The following is a 14,917-nucleotide window of genomic DNA, read 5'->3' on the forward strand; positions in this document are numbered from 1 at the left end:
TTTCAGACAAATGTAGTTAAACGTCTAGAGTGTCGCCATGTAACATGCTAAAAAAGAGCCGTTAGCTTATTTGCTGTTTTATCTGTTGTCAAAGAATTGGCGCTTTTTCATTTGAATTTGTCTTTGGCACAAGAGCCGTAATATCACATTAAACCTAATTACGAGGCACTCATAACATAATTTGGTTTTCTGTGTGAATAGATTTGCCAACTGACTCTTCAGTTACATTGTGTATTTACTGCACCGTGGTGTTAGTGAGATTTTGGACATTGAACAGCTTTAGCTAATATCATCAGCGGCATTATGCTAGCTTACATCCCTACCCCTCCTGGCCTCACCTGCTGTCCTTTTGTTTTTGTTTTTTTTTGCTGCACATTGAGAGACGACCTCTATTCTGCATTTCACCAGGAGTCAGCTGATGGATTGTGGGTTCAAGGTGTTATGGTAAGAAAGTATATTCTATTTTCGTTTCTGTAACTTAATTATAATGGGTTTTTTATAATTATTAGGTGCATGCATACTCACCCTATTAATACAACTGAGAAATCCAAAATCTGCCATAGGTTTAACTTATACCTGTATGTATTGCCAGAAAGGTGATTACTGGACTCGCATTAATGCACACTTGAACTGAAATGAGGTTGTAACTTGTGGGTTGTTGGGTTGCAAATCAGAAACAAACATCTTTGGATTTTTTTTAATCCCATAAGATCTGGAAACACAGTTTTTATTCAACAAAACATTACTGATTAACCAAGCACAGTGCCTGCTGTTATTTCAAAATAATTTTATGTCATTTTAGATAAAATGCAGCATTCCAGTGCATCCCAACCATGCCTTTACAGTCAAGGTTTCTGACGGAGCTGAGTTTCTCTCTGACAGTCTGCTGAAAGTGTTTGCAAAGTGATCGGGGGAACAGGGCACAAAGCTAAAGGATGTAGCTGCCATTATGACAGTAAGAACTTTAAAATTCTTTAACTACAAAGTGTATATGTATTGCATTAGGTCAGTAAAAGATTTATGCTACATCCATTGAAACAGTCAACTATTACCTGTGAGTAATGATTCCACTAAAAGGATGCCATTATTTTCGTCATGCATTTACTGGCCCACTGAGAAAAATTTATCTTTTTTTAAAAATAAATGTTCTGGAAACTATATATCCATAAAGTTGATGTCAAACAGGAACTTTTGATATTGCTTTGTAGATGCTGGTGTTGCATGTTGACTGGTTTAAAAAGTCAAGAGTTTTTGTCTGGGATCATTTTCTTCTGTGCTACTGAAAAGTTCACAAATCTCTGTTTTCTTTGTTATAATAGTCAAGGATGACATTAATGCTTGGAGTCCCTCATCAAAGTGCTCCGCATCTGTGTGAAAGACAATTGCAACATCTTGGTGCAGGAGTTCATGGTGAGTGTTTTATGAGTAGATTGTGGATTTGCAACCTTTAAAAATGCATTTAGTTATCCACTTGATCCTCATTGGACTGGTTAGGACCAGTAGTCCTCTTTAATAATTTGAAGTTCACATGAGGCCTGGTAGTGAACTCGGCCGCCGGCCCTTGAGGCCCCACCCCTGTATTAGGGGTCACATCAGTGTGAAAAAACTTTAAATTTGTCATTCTAATGAACAAAGGAAAATCCCACCAGTATTTACATTAGCTTTTGTTTGAAAAAAAAAAAAAAAAAAAAAGACCAACTGACCAACAGCTAACCAAATTGTGGGGCTGAAAGTCTAAATTCTAACATCTTCTGAGTGACATAGCCTGGATTTCTGATGGGCCGGTGTCTTTCTAACAAAAACTAATGTAAAGCATTTGAAATTATTATGTTTTTCACCCTCTCTTAGAAACTCTGTTAGACCATGAATGGCAGCATGGCAGGCCACTCTTTGGCTATAGCTATTTACTATGTTGCTTGCATTGGTTTAAATTACTCTAACATTAGAACTGGTAGATTCAAAAGAGATGAGTTTAAAAAGGAATCTTAAAGAAATGTTTTGTGTTTAACCAGGACTTGCCTGAGGCCACTGCACAGATTGAGAAAACCACAATGAACATCTGTCTCCAGAGATGCGCCAGGCAATGACTTTTCTGATGTTGTTCTTCAAGATCTGGATAACGTGACCTTTGCAGTAGCCATGCTGTTTGGACCTTTTTTATTCCTTCAACATGAGTTACCCATCACAACTCTGCTACACTTTTGAGGTGATTCAATGGGTGGTAATGGAGTTGGATGCAACTCAGCTCTCAAGAAAAGCTAAGACAAAACTGCTCCTGCAACGAAGCTCACTGTTATGCATGTGAGGTGACCAGCTCTAGGTGAGAGGACATTTAAATCTCACACTTGTTCTGCTGCATTTTTGAAGCTCAATTCCAGGAACGGATCGCAGGGTTCATTTTTATATACTCTGCAACTGCCATGAGGACGAGCTGTTTTTTGTTGTTGTTTGTTTTTCCTTTTGCTCTGTACAAGTTCTGTTTGTCTGTTTGGCAGCATTTTTAAATTTCTCTTTGTATTTTTTCTTTCTTTTACTAGTGAAGAGATGTAGCGTGAACAGTTATACAGTCTAAATATCCCATATGGGTCGTGTGAAATGGTATTTTCAGTTTCATTCAGTTGAAGTAAAGAACGTTGAATATTTCTAAGTGTGCTGTTTTGAACCAAGATGTCACAGTATGATCAGTGCTGTAATTTTTGACAGTCACTGTATCAATGTTATTTTTGCGTCTCTTGAATAAAGTTTTTGACCTGCAAGTGCTAATTTCTTTAGTTATTGGGGTAAAATGGGTAGTGTTAATAGGAAGGTGTTTGCCAATTCAGTAACCTAATTTAATGTTAATGGAAACTAACATTACCTCAAATTGTTTAGTTATAATTGTTGTTTAACTGAATCTTGATGTCAGAGGCCTTAAATAGAATGTTTTGTATTGTTCTTTCCCAACATTTTTCAAAAGAAACAGTCTAATTTCTTTGCTGCGATTGATTCCAGAGAACACGGAAGAACTGACATTATTTAACTGTTGATTTATATAGATTCAGTAGAGGAGTAATGTCAGTTTAATTCTTTACCTACTGCAGTGAAATTAGACATGTTGTTTTGAAAGGTTACTGGTGGATGCCAGCAACCATCTTGGAAGAGAACAATACAATCTGTTATAAGGCCTCCATTTGAAAATTGTGTATTTGATACTAGAATATAATAGCAAAATGTAATTTGAAGATAACATGTAGTATTTAAGTGACCAAGTAGTATTGGGTAAAAGTTATTGAATCGTGTTGGGATAACGTGAGAAAATTGTGAAGGATTAAAATATTCCAAGAGCTCAAATTACTTCATCAAAACATGTTTAAGTCACATTTTATCAACACAAATTGCACAAGTTTATTGAACATGAATAAATTGTGTTAATTTAACTCAATGGTTTAAGTTGCTGCCAAAGCAAAACATCTGTGTGCAACAAATGTCCACCATTGAATTAAGTAAATCCAACAACATATTTTTTTCAGTGTAATAGGTAAGTACACACCAATATATAATATATATTAATGCTGTCAACCAATTACAATGTTATTTCAGGTTCATCACAGGGTTACTGTGGATTAATTTTTAATAATCACGATTAAACATCGTTTTTATTCTATATTAATCACATTTCATGTTGCATGAGCAAACAGGCTCGAGAACAAAGGGAAAATATCCGCATTAACATGTTTATTGAACATCTTGAACATTCAAGTTAACAAAAACCTGTAAGCATGTCTCCTCTCTCTCTGTCACTCTTGGGGAGGCTTCAAGTCCTTGAACGAGGAGCCAAAGCTCTGTAAAGGTTCTCAGTGATATTAACAGGTCTGCAGTTTGTTGCAATCCACTCGGCAACTGCGTCAGTCGATACGTCCGAGGTCGACTCACTGAGTCTCCGATGCTCTGTGACTGGTTTGTCGCAGGCTCGGTGACGTGTTAGCCAAAGTGCTAGCAGCATCCCCGACGGACCTATGCTTTGAGTCCGTGTGATATTTTAAGCTGCAAGTGCTTCAGTGAAAAAAAAATTCCTTCTTGCACAACGTGCATAAGACTCTGTGTCCGTCGACTGGTCCGTCTTATTTTTTGTAATACTCAAATTTCCCATCGAGAGGGCCGATGTGCGTTTATCATCTTCCATATTGAGTTGATTGGTTCAGCTGCCCGTCACTACAGACCAACTGCCCATTTGCACATGTGCGAACTTTACATGGACAAACTGCCTGAAATTCAATTCAATTCACTTTTATTTACACAGCGCCAAATCACAACAACAGTCGCCTCAAGGCGCTTTATACTGTAAGGTCGACCCTACAATAATACATACAGAGAAAAACCCAACAATCATATGACCCCCTGTGAGCAGCACTGTGGCGACAGTGGGAAGGAAAAACTCCCTTTGAACAGGAAGAAACCTCCGGCAGAACCAGGCTCAGGGAGGGGCGGGGCCATCTGCTATGATTGGTTGGGGTGAGAGAAGGAAGACAGGCTAAAGACATGCTGTGGAAGAGAGACAGAGGTTAATAACAGATATGATTCAGTGCAGAGAGGTCTGTTAATACATAGTGAGTGAGAAAGGTGACTGGAAAGGAAAAACTCAATGCATCATGGGAATCCCCCGGCAGCCTACGTCTATTGCAGCATAACTAAGGGAGGATTCAGGGTCACCTGGTCCAGCCCTAACTATATGCTTTAAAGGAAAGTTTGAAGCCTAATCTTGAAAGTAGAGATAGTGTCTGTCTCCTGAATCCAAACTGGAAGCTGGTTCCACAGAAGAGGGGCCTGAAAACTGAAGGCTCTGCCTCCCATTCTACTTTTAAATACTCTAGGAACAACAAGTAGGCCTGCAGAGCGAGAGCGAAGTGCTCTAATAGGGTGATATGGTACTACAAGGTCATTAAGATAAGATGGGGCCTGATTATTTAAGACCTTGTATGTGAGGAGCAGGATTTTGAATTCTGCATTTAACAGGGAGCCAATGGAAACTGTCACACTTTAACTTTAAACCATGCTGGCTACACATTTTAGGATAACGTGGTTGTTTTGCTCATGCACAGATTACTTGATGCAAACATTTTAATGTTGTTATTCCATTATGGAACCTTTAGGTTAAAGTGCAAGTAAAAGTGACCCCAGTGTGGAGCTCTGCGGGACCCCTAACAAACGCTTCACGTTTCTCTCTATGGGACAAATATGAATCCACTGATTAGCTCCTTTATAAATATTAAAAAGTGCACCTTAGTATCCGACGGCTTTGTCTCGTTCGTGCCGTCAGAATTATGTAACGTCCTCGTTTGGGGGGCAGCGCGGGCGCTGGAAGTGTTTGTGGGCCCGACAGGAAGTGGAGTGTAAACATGGAGCATCTGTATGCAGGCTGCAGCCTGATGCAGTGTTTGGAGGAGGCAGATGGAGAGTGGGAGGACGCTGCAGGAGCAGAGCCGCCTTCGTTCTTCAGAGGAAGTCGGCGGTCCGCGCAGAGGAAACCTTTGTACTGCTGATCAGCAGCAGCTCGGGTCTCGGGCTCGTGATGGTTTATTTCACTGTAACGCAGATTATGTGTTATTGACGATGCTAAAGATAAATGCTGAAGTTTCAGAGTGGCAGAAGTTCTCCTGTCATTCCTCGTGACGCTGGGAATCAAACTTTTCCACCTGAGCGGTCTCAGTTGTCTGAGTTTGGACACGCGTCTTCATCGCAGCCTTCGTCTGTGACACAAACGTCGTATCTGTTCTTCGTCTTCCGCTCGCTCGTGTCATAAACGATGGAGATGCTGGGACCTCCCATCAGCCTGCGGCTGCCTTCGTCTTCCTCGTTGGTGCTGTAACGAGCTTCTCCCGCGAGGCCAAGCTGCCACAGCCTGTTAGAGCGTCCTGACGGCGCTGCTCAGTCCTCCGGGTACCAGCTGCTGACGGTGAAGCTGTCGTCTCCACCAAACCTGTTTCCACCTTCAGTTTCTAATCTCAGTGCAAATCTGCGTCATATTTCAATTTAAAGCAGATTAAAGGCCTCTGTGCGCACCGCTGGTGCTTCCAGATGAGTGAGGTGAATGTCGCTTCATGGACTGAGCTGAATGAGCTCTGATGTGCTTTGGATTCGAGCCGTCGTAATCTCGGCCTCCTGCGGGGGCGCCGGCCTCCTGGCATGAAAGGATGATGGTTAGCAGCTTTGTGGCGCCGCTCTGTTCACGAGCCAAACCCCAGTTACTCACATCGTCCTCTGAGTGAGCGCTGTCGGGATTACACCTGTTTAAACCAACGTCGCCTCCAAAGAGATTCTCCTCTCCTGACCTTTGACCTCTCACTGAACAGAGTAGAAGGTGAGAAGCTGTTCATCTTACAGCGCACAGCAGGAAGCCGTCCTCTTCAGACTCGTCACTGCAAAGAGACTTTAGTGCTTTCAGAATCGAGTCGATCGATTTATAATCATAAAAAACATCAAAGCTTAAAATGATTTGTAAAAACTACTTCCTGGAGGCGTGGCGTGCAGCAGGAAGGACGCCATCAGAGCCCTGCAGATCACATCAATATAGAAAGATTGAATTAAGCTGCAGGAAAATGCTCCTGATTATAAACTCATTGAAGCAGGATTCAGCGGCGTGATCAGTTTATTTCCACCTGAGGCAAACGGCGGGCGTGCGACTCTGATCGGCAGCTTTAAAGGAAGACGGCGGCGAGGAGTCGGACGCTGGGCTGCACTCCTCGTCCCTGTTTGGTGAGGAGGAGCGCCGAGGCAGGCCGACAGATAGTCGGTGTCAGGTTTTCATTTTAAAGCTTTACTCGTCGACCTTCTGCAGCAGCTGCTCTGGTTCATCCAATCACCTGCCAAGTACTTCTACAAACTGCTGTTTCCAAAGGTTTGTGTCCCAGATGGTTCAACGTCTCCGTCATCAGTCACAGAGCCAACTGACTTTAACTGGGCTGAAGCTGTTTTTCACACAGAAAATCACCTTTAAAGTCAGACGGTTTAAAAACTCTGAACCACTGAGACTGAAACTGGATCCTTTTACTGTTTAAAGAAATCAGATAAGAAAACATATAAAAAGTGACGTCATCGTGTTTATTGAATAGATTTATAAACAAAAGAAATGACAAATAATGAAAAACTAAATTTAATGTGTAAAAACGCACGACTGATGATTTTTAAAATTAAGTATTAAAAATGTTAGAATGAAAACAAAAACATGACATGAAAATGTAAACATTTAAAGACTAACAGGATGCAGTCACCCTGTAACAAACTAAACTAAAGGATAAAGACAGAAAACTGCAGAAAGATTTGAAAATAAATAATTAGAAGTCAAATAAAAGAAGATGATAAAAAATCGGAGAACAAACAGAAATAAACAAGTTAATTAAGAAAAAGCTGAAAATGAAAATGTTCTGAACAAGGAGTGAAAGAGTAAATGATAAGAAATGGAAGCAGCGGTTACAGGACGTAACCCTGGTTCTGTGAGTCACAGTGTGGCCTGGGAACATGCTGGAGCAGCTGGGGCTCAAACTACCAACCTTTCAGCAGTTTTGTTGATTGCTGGAAGCTGAAGTTTGTCCGGTCGGCGCTTAATTAACATAAATTGGTTTCAGCTGAAGACAACATGACGACAGCGCCGCCATGCTTTCCTATGATGATGCTACTTGGAGGACGCCGTGTCGCCCCGGGCTTCCTGTTGATGTGGAGCTTAGTGTTGAGACCAAACAGTTCAGCTTTGAATCAGCTTTGCTCATCCAATGAAAAACCACCGCTGCTAATACTCGTGCTCGGCATTTTCACTAAAGCGCGACTGCACCATGCTGCTCGGCACGAGCCAATGAAAACCTCCACCGGGGGGCGACACCTCTGGGCTCAGTAAACTCTGTCCTGATGAGTTGATGAGTTGAATAAAACATGTTGGTTTATTTTGTGGTCTCGTTGGACCAGGAAGCAGGATGTGGATCTTACACCTTAGCAAACAGCACCTGTGGGTGTGCTGCGTTCGTTAGATGTCAGGTTCCTGGAAGCAACGATGGATTCCGGGTTTGCACTGAGGGAGTTTTTCCGTGGTTGGGCTGTCGGGCTGCACAGCTCATGCTAACCTGACTGTGGCTGACGGCCTTTGGACTTACGTGAAACCAGCGGCGTCTCAGCGATGAGCGTTTCACAGGCTGATGAAGAATTAAAAGATAAACCCGAGTGCAGCTGTGGCAGGCGGACCGAAGAGCAGCTGTGTGAAAATCTGCGAGAGCGGCGTGAACCACAGAGTGACGCAAACCCGTGACCACGAACAGACAGCGCGCCTCTGTGGAAACAGCTGAGCTCAAAGACTCGACGTCAGCAGAGACGCCTCGTCGCTGCACATATCACCGAGACCCTCCTGAAACAAACGCTCATCTGTCCAGATGTTGGAGAGCAGGTTTTAGTGCAGAGAACAGAAGGAGGAGGAAGTAGGAAGGCTGGCTCAACCTAGGAAACCGACTGAGTGGAGGCCGAGGAGCAGCGCCACCTGCTGCCAGCGTCACGAGAACGTCCGCTTTCAGAGAGCGACGAGTTTAAGAAGGATGAAGAAAGTTTAACCTCCAAAGACCCGAACTTCATGGCAGCATTTTTAATTTCTCTTTTTGGGGCTGATTGGGACCTGATAGATGTAAAAACAAAGAATTACCTGATTTTCTCTTTTTTTATACTTGATTTTTGTTTCTGAGAAAAATGAGATCCACATATGAGGACATTCACTTTAAGTTTTGATAGAGCAGTGTCAGTACAACGTCCTCGTAAGTAGAGATCAGGCCCTTGTAGAGCAAAGTTGTGTATTTTGGTCTTGACAACCCAAAATGTGATGTCAACATATGTGGACACCAGGTTTGAAAACATAAAAGAAATCCGATGATTAATAAAGGCAATAAAACATTAAGTGAGAAAAACAAAGTAAAATAACAAAAATAATTTACCTGTTATACCAATAATTAAATCAAATAGATGAAAAAAATTAAAAAATGAAGAAAATATTGATTTAAGAATAAAGTTGGGAAAAGTGTTTTCATAATGAGGTCAATGCACATTTTAATAATTAAAAAAATATGAAAATAAAATCAAAATATTTGAAGAATAAAGGAAAATAAATGATTAAAGAAGAAACAGTCAGAGCTCAAAGTCTGAATATTTTTATTATTGTTTTTATTTAATTTCTACATGTTTTGTTTCTTTTTAAACAAGATCAAATGAAATGACATCTTAACTCGTCGTGTGGTCATTTCCACGTGCTGACGTCACACACGGATGTCTTAAATCACACACCTGATTCACCTGAAGGCATTTATAAGGTAAAGCCCGACAATAACGCAGGACAGAGACGCGAGGGGAGGAGTCCCAGGCGCCGACCGCCGGCTCGCTCTGTGCTACAGCATCGCGTGAACCAATCAGCATTTCTACCTCATAAGACTTTCTGACATTTTTCCATGAAGCTGGCCGTGACGACCTCGCTGCATGTGAGCACGCCACACTCTGACAGAGAGAAACGTGGCAGAGATGGACTCTTACTATTGGATACGAAGGTTAAACAGTAACGTTTAAAATATTTATATTTATTTAGAGATTAAAGGAAAGGATGTGAGTGAGAACTGCTGGGGATAAATAATCCTTCATGGAGGATGTTCTGAGTCCTAAAAACATTTGGACGGTTTTCTGGGCGACGTCCGAGTGTGGAGTCGTTAGTCTGCCAAAGAAACCCTGGAGGACGCAAAGAAATGACTCTGTTTCCAGAGGATTTACATCCATGTGCGGCGCGGACGTTGTTTTAAAGAGTCTCTCACATATTAAGTGAGAGACTTAATATGTGACATATTAAGTGTGCTTCTCACAGCCGAGGACGTCCAATAAACGACCGCCGGCATCGATTCTCAGAGCAGATGTGACATTTTCCAGGAGCGGACGTCTCGCTCGGGAGCAGAAGGCTATTTGAGCTGAACGGTGCCAAAGTGCGAGCTCATCTTCGCTCGTCTCAGAAATGTGTGAGCGCAGTTCGTGCAGGGCCGCTGGTTTAATCCACACGTCCATCTGCAGCCACGTGGCCGTGAAGGACTCGATGCTGACCTTTGAACCCAATATGACTGCAATCCGTTCACCAGAAAACAGAAAACGGGCGTCATCGTGATCCCAGCTCCTCCCAGAAACTCTGAAGGAGCAAACGTTGGAGCCGCCGCGCTGCACAAACACAGACTGCTACCTGTGGAGTGAACAAAGTGTCTGGAATCAGCCTTAATCACAGTTTCAGGAGCTTCAGAGGAACAGAGAGCAGCAGGCCGATGTTACACCTGTGATCCAGACGCACCAACATTAACGCGTGGACCATGAAACACGTCACAGAAATGAGCCGTGTGCCTGCTGTTTGTGCTGCTCTGGTTACTCTGTGCTGATGACAGTTTCCTTTGCCTTTAAATCTGCTGGAATGGGCACATTTTGTATCGTTCAGAAACATTTTGTTAGGCTCCAGTTTGTCACGTGTGACGGTTTGACACCTTCACTGTTCAGGAGATGTTCAGGGACAAACTTAGAAGACGTAAAATTACCAAAACTGCTCATTTACATGTGCACTCAAATAAAAACATGCAAGAGACACAAACAGCAAATAGAAGTGATGCATCGGGTCAAGTTAGAGTGATCAGAGTTATTCCATTTGTCCCTCACAGCCCTGCTACGGTGGCCCTGCAGGGCCAATCCCTGAGTGATGCTTTTTTTTCTGTAATTAATCGCATTACTGGATCAATGGTTGCAATTACATTTTGTCAACTTTATATTTAAGCTGCTTACATTTATATGTAAGCTTGTAACTGACATTTATGCAATTTAATGAAGAAAATGCAGAATAAACAAAGAGTGCTAAATGCTTAAATTCAGAGTATTTGAATCGTTTATGTGAATCTTTTGGCACAGGCTCTCCTGTGAAATACAACTTTTAAAAAACCTATATACTAATAGGTAAGTACACACCAATATATAATATATATTAATGCTGTCAACCAATTACAATGTTATTTCAGGTTCATCACAGGGTTACTGTGGATTAATTTTTAATAATCACGATTAAACATCGTTTTTATTCTATATTAATCACATTTCATGTTGCATGAGCAAACAGGCTCGAGAACAAAGGGAAAATATCCGCATTAACATGTTTATTGAACATCTTGAACATTCAAGTTAACAAAAACCTGTAAGCATGTCTCCTCTCTCTCTGTCACTCTTGGGGAGGCTTCAAGTCCTTGAACGAGGAGCCAAAGCTCTGTAAAGGTTCTCAGTGATATTAACAGGTCTGCAGTTTGTTGCAATCCACTCGGCAACTGCGTCAGTCGATACGTCCGAGGTCGACTCACTGAGTCTCCGATGCTCTGTGACTGGTTTGTCGCAGGCTCGGTGACGTGTTAGCCAAAGTGCTAGCAGCATCCCCGACGGACCTATGCTTTGAGTCCGTGTGATATTTTAAGCTGCAAGTGCTTCAGTGAAAAAAAAATTCCTTCTTGCACAACGTGCATAAGACTCTGTGTCCGTCGACTGGTCCGTCTTATTTTTTGTAATACTCAAATTTCCCATCGAGAGGGCCGATGTGCGTTTATCATCTTCCATATTGAGTTGATTGGTTCAGCTGCCCATCACTACAGACCAACTGCCCATTTGCACATGTGCGAACTTTACATGGACAAACTGCCTGAAATTCAATTCAATTCACTTTTATTTACACAGCGCCAAATCACAACAACAGTCGCCTCAAGGCGCTTTATACTGTAAGGTCGACCCTACAATAATACATACAGAGAAAAACCCAACAATCATATGACCCCCTGTGAGCAGCACTGTGGCGACAGTGGGAAGGAAAAACTCCCTTTGAACAGGAAGAAACCTCCGGCAGAACCAGGCTCAGGGAGGGGCGGGGCCATCTGCTATGATTGGTTGGGGTGAGAGAAGGAAGACAGGATGAAGACATGCTGTGGAAGAGAGACAGAGATTAATAACAGATATGATTCAGTGCAGAGAGGTCTGTTAACACATAGTGAGTGAGAAAGGTGACTGGAAAGGAAAAACTCAATGCATCATGGGAATCCCCCGGCAGCCTACGTCTATTGCAGCATAACTAAGGGAGGATTCAGGGTCACCTGGTCCAGCCCTAACTATATGCTTTAGCAAAAAGGAAAGTTTGAATCTTGAAAGTAGAGATAGTGTCTGTCTCCTGAATCCAAACTGGAAGCTGGTTCCACAGAAGAGGGGCCTGAAAACTGAAGGCTCTGCCTCCCATTCTACTTTTAAATACTCTAGGAACAACAAGTAGGCCTGCAGAGCGAGAGCGAAGTGCTCTAATAGGGTGATATGGTACTACAAGGTCATTAAGATAAGATGGGGCCTGATTATTTAAGACCTTGTATGTGAGGAGCAGGATTTTGAATTCTGCATTTAACAGGGAGCCAATGGAAACTGTCACACTTTAACTTTAAACCATGCTGGCTACACATTTTAGGATAACGTGGTTGTTTTGCTCATGCACAGATTACTTGATGCAAACATTTTAATGTTGTTATTCCATTATGGAACCTTTAGGTTAAAGTGCAAGTAAAAGTGACCCCAGTGTGGAGCTCTGCGGGACCCCTAACAAACGCTTCACGTTTCTCTCTATGGGACAAATATGAATCCACTGATTAGCTCCTTTATAAATATTAAAAAGTGCACCTCGGGTTCCATAATCTGGTCTTTAATCCTTCTTTAGTTTTAGGCGGGCTTCGGGTCAAACACAACGACCCTCTGAAAATGTCACCGTGGACTCGGGGGATAACTGATCGCTGCTTTCTGATGTTTCACCGATCGATTCATCCAAAGCAGGCAGCTGAGCTCTTCTTCTGAGGATAACTGAGATGATATTTTAAGCTTCTCATTTCACACATTTGATGCGTATTAGCTGCTAATAGAGCCGACAGACCTGACATCTGGTTTCTGCAGCAGAAAGAAGTTCATTACTGGAGTCTTTGTGCTTCTGTGTGCATTTAACCTGCAGACACATGTCTGAACGCACACGTGTGCGTTTGGGCCTCGTAGTGGATTAAACCCGACATGGTGTGAGGATGATTCTCTCTGCGGTGCAAAGTCAGGCCGCGGGGGATTATCTGACATTCCCTTAATTTCACAGCAGAAGAAACAATGCCCGTGTTTTTCCACAGCTCAGCTCGGGAATGGCACGCTTCCACTGTGAGCAGCTCGGGGCTCAGGTGGGCGACCACGTGACTCCTTGGAGACTACCACACATGATCATGGAGGTCTGCTGAAGGATCGCCGAAGCTCATGTGTGATGCTTTTAGGCTAATATCAGCGTATTATGGGTGATTCTGCACCCTCTGAATTCTTTGCAGTTTAAATGTGAGCTGAATGTGTTACTAGCTGCTGCACTGTGTGCCACAGACAGACAGATAACAGCTCTGGGTTGTTGTAATGCTGAGGAAAACCTAACGACGGCCGGTTTCTGAGGCAGGTTCTGCAGAGTCGTTTGTAAAGCAGATTTGCATGTTGGACGTGAGCAGTAATAACGATGTGCATCTCGTGTCCGTGTGCTCAGATCTCACTGAGCTGAGAAAGATGATGATGTTTGGAGCAAATTGTGGCAATCGGGGCAAAGCACCATCACTCATCGCCTCCGTGAGATGTGTGTCATTTCAGGCTTTTGCCCCATTGGTGCGATCAGATGGAGCTGAATTATCTGTCAGCGGCTCCTCTCTGCAAAGCAGCCACGAATATAACCACCGGCCGCATCACTGCGAGGCAGAGAGGAACGTGGAGTGGGCAGATTCAGTTTCCTGTGATTTCAGAGCAGATTTTTCTGATGAGTAAGAGCTTCATTATTGATTTAATTGAGTGATTCTAATTAAAGTATTTCAGACAGATAATCAAATGGAGAATAAGAGCGTCACAGCGTGAAACTCAATCCTGTGCTTCTAGTTTTGGTGACATTAGTGGAAACTGCAGCAGCAGATTTGTCAGCGAGTTGAATGCACTCGTGGATGTTCAGACAAATGTCAGCGGATCAGTGTGAGACTGAAGCAAAGCTAAAATCAGACAGATTCTCAGGGAGCTTCTGCACCATCTTTTTGCTCAGATTTCACAGCAGATTTCTGGGCCTCTGTTTGTGCTGATGATATTCTCAGCAAGTGTAAATCACGCTGAATCAGCTGGGTCACATTTGGCTGAGCTGTGACTCAGAGGAGGAGTGAGATTTTAGCACAGACCGTGTGATCCGGATCTTCATCTTCCTCACCGTTTTCCATTTGAAGTGCCATTCGTCAGGAATGCCTTCGGCTGTGTGGGATAATCTGATCCAGCCACAATAAGCTGACGTTTCAGAGCTCGTTTCCTCGACAATGCAGACAGGAAATATGATGGCGCTCTGACCGGAGCGCGCAGTGTTTTCAGATTAAATATTAACGTCCCCTTCAGCCGGCGTTGTTGCCTTCGTGTTGCAGGATGCTGCCTGCGTGAGCTGCTGCGCTCACAGCCACTCAGTCTCCCTTTAGGGACAATTAGCGTTGAACTCGGTCTTATCTTGTCATCTCGTGTTTTCATTAAGCGTGCTGACTCGGCACCAGGTGCCCTCGTTAGGGAGCGTACAGTGACGCTGACGCTCGGCTCACCAGAAGCTCAGCTCGGAGAAAAAGTGAGGGAGCTTCGCCGCGTCCCAGCTCGTACCTGTTTCACTGAGTCACCGCTTCGGGTTCGGAGGAGAGTTTTGGCCTAAAGTCCCGGCGCTTTGCTCCAGAGCGTGAATCATCCTGTCAGCTGTGGTTGCTGTAAGCGCCGCTGAATCTCTCAGCCAGTCGTGCACATCTCTGACCAGCTGCCCCGAGCTGCAGCAACTTCCTGTCAGCAGTGTGAAGAAATGAATTCACACTCTGTG

The 14,917-nt window shown here is 43.2% G+C and overlaps 1 protein-coding gene and 1 long non-coding RNA gene across 2 annotated transcripts in view; both read left to right on the plus strand.

The window, feature by feature from the left end:
• Positions 1–14,917, plus strand: part of grm7 (glutamate metabotropic receptor 7) — a 160,295-nt gene that overhangs the window by 21,539 nt on the left and 123,839 nt on the right. The window lies entirely within an intron of this gene.
• Positions 322–2,254, plus strand: LOC146670680 (uncharacterized). Its single transcript, XR_014911826.1, has 4 exons — positions 322–444; positions 803–955; positions 1,320–1,410; positions 2,013–2,254. It is a non-coding gene; the product is annotated as an uncharacterized LOC146670680 (long non-coding RNA).

Source organism: Rhamphochromis longiceps, linkage group LG5, assembly GCF_057381845.1.
Source record: "Rhamphochromis longiceps isolate RC_006_pf linkage group LG5, R_longiceps_female_GT1.1, whole genome shotgun sequence".
NCBI lineage: Eukaryota > Metazoa > Chordata > Actinopteri > Cichliformes > Cichlidae > Rhamphochromis > Rhamphochromis longiceps.